The sequence below is a fragment of the Vollenhovia emeryi genome, unplaced genomic scaffold (genome assembly GCF_000949405.1).
Source record: "Vollenhovia emeryi isolate VEMERY1.0 unplaced genomic scaffold, V.emery_V1.0 DF939144.1, whole genome shotgun sequence".
NCBI lineage: Eukaryota > Metazoa > Arthropoda > Insecta > Hymenoptera > Formicidae > Vollenhovia > Vollenhovia emeryi.
In genome coordinates, this window is record NW_011967222.1 from 40,956 (window position 1) to 49,993 (window position 9,038).

The 9,038-nt window shown below is 53.0% G+C and overlaps 1 protein-coding gene across 2 annotated transcripts in view; it reads right to left on the minus strand.

Moving 5' to 3' along the window:
- The window catches only part of LOC105566445 (chromodomain-helicase-DNA-binding protein 7), a 28,866-nt gene extending 20,246 nt beyond the window's left edge, over positions 1–8,620 (minus strand). Inside the window, exon 1 of one of the 2 annotated variants that reach the window (XM_012020451.1) lies at positions 8,484–8,620. The gene's annotated coding sequence lies outside the window, so the exon portion shown is untranslated. Of the gene's footprint in view, positions 1–2,521; positions 2,900–8,483 lie in introns of those variants that run through there. The other variant, XM_012020452.1, reaches the window with a different exon arrangement.
- Positions 8,621–9,038: the final 418 nt, after the last annotated feature.

Consider the following 9,038-nt stretch of genomic DNA (forward strand, 5'->3'; position numbering starts at 1 on the left):
AATTTCCCCCTCAATTTTATCCTTATACTGCCCAGCAGGGCCTAATGCCCCAAAAAATGCCTAGTAATGCCCAGTAATGCCGCAAATCTGTAATACCACAATACCCTCAGCGGTTTCCCCCTCGCGTCCTTCCCTCCGGACGCGCGGCGCGAACGCGAAGATTTTCGGCGCGAGTCGCTACGATAGGCGGTTTTTCTTTCTCTTTTTCTGTTATCGCTGCGCACAGTATCGGACTGCGCGTCGAAGATTTGGAGAGTTGCGAACTGAAGATTGGGATTCGACCGGTCGGATAAGCTCGAACTTCACTCCGCTCCATTACGATCGGTCGAATTCTATAATCTCCAATTCGCAACCCTCGGATCTCCAGCCGCGTAGACCGACGCAGGCTTTCAGATCCTTCTCGCCGCATCCCGAACGTATAGAGGAAAGTCCCCCTATGAGACAGGCTCCTAATACGAGATAGCAGGGTTTTTGCTAAATTAATAGGCATCGTCTAGTGATTTCATCGCGAATTTATTGCCCTTGGAGTGAAATCTGTCTAGTGGAAAATTGTTTAGATCGCGCGATTGTTGCGAAAAAGGATTCGCGATTGAATTTGGGCGTTGAAAACCTACTGTCTCATATTAAAATCCTATCCCGTAACAGAGGACCTTCCTCTACCAATTTCACTTCAAGTACAGCGAGCGTACGAGTTTTATTCATCCAATGCCTGGACCTGCATTTCTATCAACATTTTTCTCGTCTATACAAATCACCGTGTCTCAGGCTGTACGTATGTTACTACCAGACTTCCACAGAAGCTGCGTCAACTACAGCCTGAAACCCATCGATATAGATGGGTCTATAGATGGGAGTAAAGATTATGAAAGTGTGAATCCTAGTAAAACTGAGGTCCAGACATTAAGGAACAAGACTGTACTTCCAGTTCAGTCACGAAGAAAACAACGGATCTGATAGCTCACTGTGCGGGGCGTACGTTTTCGGCGAGCCACTGTAGCGGGATTTTTTTTTTTTTCGTACGACAGCGAGCGACGAAATCTATTGTACAGCAGCCGAAGAGATTGAAATCGAGAGAGAGAAAGAGAGAGGTATTATCACGTTCGGCGGTGGCGAACTTTTACCGAAACGCTGACAGACCGCGGGATCGGCGGCGCGAGCGAACAATACCCGGCGGCTTCCTTACGTGCAACAATATGGCATTGCCGTCGTCCCGTGGAATAAACGTTCCGCCGGACGAAAATCGGCGCGATATCGCCGATCGATGGGCAGCGTCGAATAAAACGGGGAAGCGAACGGCCGGGGGACCCAGAGAGAGAATGAAATAGATAAAACAAAAAATTGGGGCACGTACAAGCCCGATACACACTGACAAATACAGCGCGACGCGCGACAGTGGGGGAGCAAGGGAAAGAACGAGAGAGACGGAGAGAAAGAGGAGAGGGGGAGGGGGGAGGAGGAGGAGAGAGAGAGAGAGAGAGGAGAACGTTCTCGTGTCTCGTCAGAAAATGAACAAAAATACACTCATTCGATGTGTGCGTGCGCGAGTGAGAGAGCGAGACAGCGAGAGCGAGCGAGAGAGCGGGCGATGAACGAATGAGCGAGCGAACGGTCGAAACTGCATCGAACGGACGAACGAACGAACGGTGGTGAGAAAAAAAAAGAGAGGCTCTCGTACTTTCTCTGTCTCTTTCTCTCTCTCTCACACCGCGGCAGTTCACGCTCGGCCGTATTTCATCGTCGCGTCTTCACAGCGGCGAAGTAGGAAGCCGCCTTGTGTGCGCGGCTCGTCGCGGGGTTATGGCATACGCTGAAATCGGCGTCGCGGCGAGACGGGGTCTCTCACGTGAGAGCGTCGTCGTCGTCGTCGTCGTCCTCGGGTCACTCGCGTTGTCGACACATCGATGACGACGACGGCGGCGGCGGCGGCGGCGGCGGCGGCGGTGGCGACGACGGCGACGAACGGTAGAAAGAGAGCGAACGAGAGAGAGAGAGAGACGGAGTAAGAGCGACTGAGAAAAACGACGGGACCGATGACTACGGAAAGTACGCCATTATCGCGGAACAGAGAAAGAGAGAGAGAGAGAGAGAGGGACGACGCGGAGAGAGCGAGAAAGATTTCCGTTCGGGACTCGGCGCCGCGCGAGAGAGAGAATTCGTCGTTATCGCGCGGCCACCGCGACGCTCGATATTCCCGACGTCGGGCGGCAGCGCGTCACTCCGCGTCGCACCGTCTCTGCCCGCACAGTACTCTTTTTTTTTTCCAGCGATGGCACTTTCTTGCAGCGGCCAGCGGCGGCGGCGGCGGCGGCGAGCGAGCGAGTAAAGCGAGTCAACCAACCAGATGAGAGAGTGTACACCGTTCGCTTCGCTCCCGTACCGTCTCGCGGCGTATCTCGCGGCTAAGGACGCGCCGCTGCACGCCACCAGCGGCGTTTCGTCAGAAAACCACCCTTGTCCGTCTGTCCGTCTGTCCACGCGCGCGCGCGCGCGCGCGCATACATATAGATGCATACGTACGTACGTGCGTGCGTGCGTTCACGCGATTTTCACTGGCGGCGGCGGCGGCGGCTGCTGCGGCCAGCGGCGGCGCGGATCATCGAGGTGCGAGCGTGTCTCGCGGGCTCGAATCATTCCACACACACGTCTAAGCGCGCATCTGTACGCGCGCGCGTATGTACATATGTATGCATCTCACTCGCTCATTCGCTCTCACGCGAATGATTCGGCTCTCTCTCTCTCTCTCGCACGCACTCACGTACTCCTCCCTACCCCTCTTCTCGCCACTACGCGAACTCTGCTCCGCTCCGTCCTCGCTTGCTCCGTTTCAGTGCGGCGAGAAAGAGAGACAGAGAGAGAGAGAGAGAGAGAAAGAGGAGGAGGCCGCCACCATACCACGCTACACTACTACACACCGTTTTCCCCGCAAGTAAAACGGCGCTCGCTTCCCGGAGCGCGCGTCGCCGGTGTGTCACGGACGAGAGAGCGAGCACCTCTAGCGCGCAGGCGGGCGCACGAGCGGCAGCGGCAGCGGCGGCGGCGGTGGCGGCGGCGGCGACGGCACCAGGCCGCACACCGCTCTCGCTCGGCGCACCACCTGGCGGCGTGCGCATCTCCCGACTTCCTCTTTTTTTTCTGCTCTCTCTCTCTCTCTCTCTCTCTCTCTCTCTCTCTCTCTGTCTTTCTCGCGCGCGCGCGCGTCGCATCGCTGTGTGTGTGCAGAGAGACGTGCATTCGTATCTCGCCTGGTTCGTTCGCCGGCTCTCCTCGGCCCGGTGTGTTCGTACATTCGTATGTGTCGCGTGTGAGCCCCCTCCCTTCTCCTCACCTGCGCACACACAGATGCACACACGGCAGCCGAGGAGCGTACTTGCTCGTAAATTGTTTTAGGTCTGTTTTACTTGCGTACTCCGCATTCGGAGCGAAATGAATATATCTCTCTCTCCGGCCTCGCTTCGAGCAAGCGAGCGAGATAGATAGATAGAGAGAGAGAGAGAGAGATAAAGAGAGAGAGAGACGGAAGATAGGAAGCGCGGATCAAAACGGACGGACCGACCCGACAAGGTCCGTTAGCTCCGCTCGCTTTACCTGCGGCTCCCTTTGACACTTCTCGAATTTGAGAATGAATACGCGCGATGCGTACTTCTGAGGGGAAATGGCAGGGAGAGGAAAAGGAAATGAAGCTCCAGGGAGAAAGAAAATGTACAAAGGGAACATTTCGGCTCTACCGCCGTCCACCTATCGAGGGCTTCTCTCGAGGGAGAGAGAGAGAGAGAGAGAGAGAGACACACACACTTTCTCGTCCTTCGCGTCGCGCGGCGTCTAATCACGTACGGTTTGTTTTTCGTCTTAAAAACCGTAGGGAGTGCGTGACATGCGGACTCGAAAAGGGCGGACCTGTCGTCCCTTCCTCGCGCTTTTCTTATCGTGCACGTCGCAGACCGGCGATACTGTTTTTCCGCGTTAATCGTTCGTCCGATAATGCCAATAGATAGACGCGAACATCTGAACTTTTCCCATGCGCACGCACACACGTACAGACAGGCATCCTATCGGCGATCGTATTGAGAATCGTTCCTTAAGCCTAATATACAACGTGCTTTTAGGCCGGTACTCATAGTCGATTCTTATCTCAAAATCATCTTAAGTGTTGCCTTAAGAGGCTAATACGGCTCTGCGATTGGTTAAAAACACGTTAAGTGTGTACTTAAGGATGTATCGGGCCTATCTTCAAAATAGTACAAAGTCGCTAAAAATTTGTGAAATTGTTCCTTTAGTCTTCCTATGTACTGCAGAAAAGTAAAAATGCATCCACTAAACGGTTGCTGAGATATAACTATTTTAATTTACACTGATTTTACACGTTATACTCTTATGGAAAGAGCCGATCTTCACGGATAAAACAGCTAAAAAAATGTGGAAGAAATATGATTTTTTTTTACATCTAGTATGCGAATAGATGAAAATATCTACCAAGTTTCAATAGTCTTTACACTACACCGTTTTAAAGAAATAAAATATAACTTGAGATATTCGTGCTGTCGGCACGATATGTGTTTTGAAATCACATTTGTTTACCAGCGCTAATGAATAATGTTTTTAGTTTTGAAAATACTTGCGTTATTAAGTTGAAATCAGGGTATATTCACTATCAAAAGTTTAGGCTCATAAGTAAAAAAAGTCGCAAGTAATGCAGGAAAAGACATTTGTAAAGTGAAAGATACCTTTGTATATAGGAGTACAAATAAGACTCCAACTATCGTTCAAGTTTCTTACATCTAGATTTACTGTGCGTTAAGAGTAGATATTCAAGTATCTCCAATTTCGTGCACTTTTGTCTAAGATTGTACGTCCAATACATCCTTAAGATAATCTTAAATATAAGAACGGACTACGAATACCGGCCTTAGGGCCAGTTTCACGAACGTCGGTTAACTGCTAACCGAAGGTTAATTGATTCTCTGTCGACTGAACACCGGTTAACAGTTAACCGACGTTTGTGAAACTGGCCCTTGACGAAGGCCCCGTGTTCCGAATCATCTTTCATCGATAAAAGTGCCCGCAAAAGATCTTCTCGGCCAATAAGAATCCTTGAAAATAAATTCTAGCGGCACTTTCATCGATATAAGGAAGATTCAGAATGTGGACCGTTCTATTTTGTACAAGCAAAATTAATACGTTTAAAAAATTTTATCCATAACGCAGTACGTCAGCTTGCACAAATTTCTTTAAACGTATTTATCGGCTGCGAAACGGAACGTTTCCAGACGCGGCGTGCACTTTGTAGACGAGGCTTCAGGCCTGACTCGGTCCACGGGTTCTCGTCAGATGGAATCTCGGGACGAAACGCCACTGACAGTTCCGTGCAGGCCGTGCGCTCGGACGCGCAGAGGCACAAGTCCTCCGTTATGAGATAGGATTCTGATACGAGACAGTAGGTTTTCAACGCCCGAATTCAATCACAAATCCTTTTTCGCAACGATCGCGCGATCTAAACGGTCAATTCTCCGCAGAAACAGATTTCACTCCGAGGGCAATAAATTCATGGCGAAGCCAACAGACGAGGCCTATTCCATTTGGCGGAAACCCCGCTATCTCATATTAGGGACCTGTCTCATAATAGAGGACTTTCCCCTAAACATCTCAATTATTTCACGCGTATTCCGATTCTTCGAACGTTTCTCGCGTTACGCGGACACGGTGTGGCTGTAAACGAGGCTTTCTTCGAGTTCCGACGCGAATTTCAGGAGCGCGGCTGCCCGACGCCCCCTGTCACCTGAAGCTAACGTCAGGTCATTCCATTTAATATCGATATCGCGAGTGAATTAACCCTGAAACCAGCAACGTACGAGAACCGGCGATCACTTCACGCCGCCGGCGTTTAGAGAAGGAACGTGAATTCCCGAATCCTGCAATCGTACGATCTCCACGGCGTTTGGCTTTTCCCTACCGGAGAGGGAAACGTCGGGAAATGTGCGTGCAGAATCACGTATACACGGAAAAAAAATAGTTCGCACGTACGAAAGACAGGCACGCTTGAGGGGACTTGGAGCGCAGGCACCGGAGTGCGCCGTCGGCGAGTTAACTTGGAATCGTAATTGTAACAGCGAAATTGAATGGCAATGTGCGGTATACACGCCACGGACAAAACGGCGACCGTGGGATAACAATCGAACCCGCGACACGCCAATGGGAAATTTTAATTACGGCGCGTATTTGTCGGAAACGCGAGGAAGAATGAAAACGAGATTCGCAAAGTGCTGGTGCTCTCTTTACAGCGAGCAGATTTATGGATCCGTGTGTATACGTGTGTGTGTGTATACATGCATGTATACGGAGTCATGCGAATTTAGTGAAAGGATAGGCAATAACGGGAGACAGAGAGAGAGAGAGAGAGAGAGAGGGGGGGAAGGGAGGAGACAGAGAGAGGGAGGGAGGGAGAAAGACTGCAGAGAACAACGCTACGGACGAGTCGCACTGGCAACGCATCGGGTATTCAATATCGCGGGTAAAGGCGCACCGCGCAATTGGTAGCGGCAAGACAGGAGTCGAAATTACACGAGAAAGAGGACCAATCAGATTTTAGCTTATAAAGTCCGATAGCCGCGCGTAGGATATTCGATTAACCAATCGTATTCCGCGGGTATCGATTCGAATACGTCTCCCGGCCGTGTTCACGCTTAAATGGCAGCCGAACGGCGACGGCGACGAGGAACGGCGAGGACTCGCGGTAGACGCCGCCGAGTCTCGCGACGGTCCCTCGGCTCCGAAGGCCGTTCCCCACATCCGGAACCCTTGACTAATTCCGAAGTTAACGGACAACAGCGTCCCGAAGGGGGGGGGGAGGGGGCGAGATGAGCCGTTACCGTCGTGTACTCCGTTTGGCTTTTTTCTTTTGTTTTCGAAAGGAGAAACTCGCCGAAATGAAACTTCGAAACGACCGTTGATTAGAAACGTATCCCCCCTCCCCCGGTCGTCGTGTTCGGGAGCACGTCGGGGAGGATTCTGTAGAGATCCTACCCCCGGGATTTCGCGAGAGATCGCCGCTCGCGGGCGGAAAATCCTTCGCGGAGCACGCGTCAGGATTTTCTCGATACGTGCGCACGAATGGGATTCGCGTCCCAACGATACGAGGCACATATCTCATTTAAATGATCGTGCTGTTACATACACACATACACACGCGCGCGCACGCATACGGCGATCGTGTGCCGATCCCTTTAAAGAAACGTCACGCTTGCGCCCGTCGAATGGCTGCGTTCCGCAACGAACTCGATGCAGTTTGTGTAAAACGAAACAAAAAAAAAAGAAAATTAAGCGGCATAATCTCACTACGGTTCATCTTAATTATCGCGGTGCTCTGTAGAAAGCCGTGGTAGAGAGACGCTTCGTGCAGCGCGTGCCCAAGCGAGGGAGAGACGGGAATCGGTCGCACGCCGCACGACCGGCCGCCGTCGAGAGGCGAATTCTCGGGAAATCTGCTCCCCTTAGCCGCGTTACACTTCTTGCAGCGTAGGTGAGAAGCGGCATCGGGACGTCGCGCACACAGCCGTCACCGTCCAGCGGAAGGAGAGGAAGGAAAAAGAGCCGCCAGGAGAGCGGGGCGACTGGAGAACGGATCTGGAGTACCGGGAGATGCGACCGGTGCGTGCGTGCGTGCGTGCGTGCGTGCGTGCACGAATCACGTCACCTGCGGGTGAGAATCGGCTCGAGAATTTGCTCCCGGTATTAATGATCGATATGGAGCAGGACTCACAATTGTGCGAACGACGATCCCATCTCTCTCTCTCTCTCTCTCTTTCTCTTTCCAAAGTTTATCTAAAAAAACAACCAAGAAACTCAGGTAGATGAGAGGGAGGGGGAGGAGGGGGAAAACAGAGAGAGAATGAGAATGGGCGGGGGGGGGGGTACTACCACACGAATGTTCCCTCAATCGTTATCTCGGTGTCCATTTTGTTTGGTTTAATTACTGAAGAGGCGTCGGTGGTGGTGCTGGTGATGATGGTGGTGATGGTGGTGGTTGTAGTGGTGGTGGTGGTGGTGATGCCGCTGTCGCTGCCGTGGGTTACGTTGACACAACACGACGATGACGGCGATAGCCCTTCGATTGCCACCGCCGCCGCCGCCGCCGTCGCCGCCGCCGTCGTCGCCGCTGCCACTACTATCCGCCTTCGTGCAACATCGAGAGACATTCGAGAAACGATCGTACACGCACGGAAAATCGTGTGGAGAAAGGGAGAGATGGACGGAGGCGAAGCGAGAGAAAGAGACAGAGGAGGAAAGGGGGAGGCACGGGGGGAAAGAAAAAGACACGGAAGATTCGAGATCCAGTACAGACGCCGCGTCGTGCGCGCGCGCGCGCGCTACACACATGCACACACACACGCGCGCGGGCGCGCGCGCACATACACACACACACGCACGCAGCACACAGATGCGCGCGCGCAAGCGAGCGAGCGTATATCAGAGGCGTGAATTGAACGTACGAGCGAACTCGCGGGACACTTCTCTCGCCGCGGTCACGGCGTGCACTCGATCGCGTACACCCTCGCACTGTCTCGCAGCATCAATCCGGATCCGTCCGGTTCGTCGCGCCGCGGTAACCTAATTCCATGGGAGGGACAACGACGGGTATTCCGTACCTGTGCCTGTACCTGCGCCGTGTTCCTCCTTCCCATTCACTCCAACTCGCGTGTGTCCATACGTACGCGCGGTATGGCGACGTACGCGGTGTCGCGTCACCACGGGATCTCGCGCACTCTCTCCGCTCTCGGCCACTTTCCGCACGTTTAACACGTCCAACCCGTTCATCCGTCGAGTCGACGACACGCACGCACACACAGCCGCGACACGGCACGCATGCACCCGCGGATACACATGTGCGCGCGCGCGCGGTGATCGGTAGCCGTCGTTCCCGTTCTCGTTCGCGTCGTCGCCGCCAGGCGACGTCAACGGCTGCGTTCACTAACCAGCATCAATGCCTTCCAAGCCTAAGTTGAATGCGTTCTGGAACACATTCGAATCGTGCCACTATTGGCACA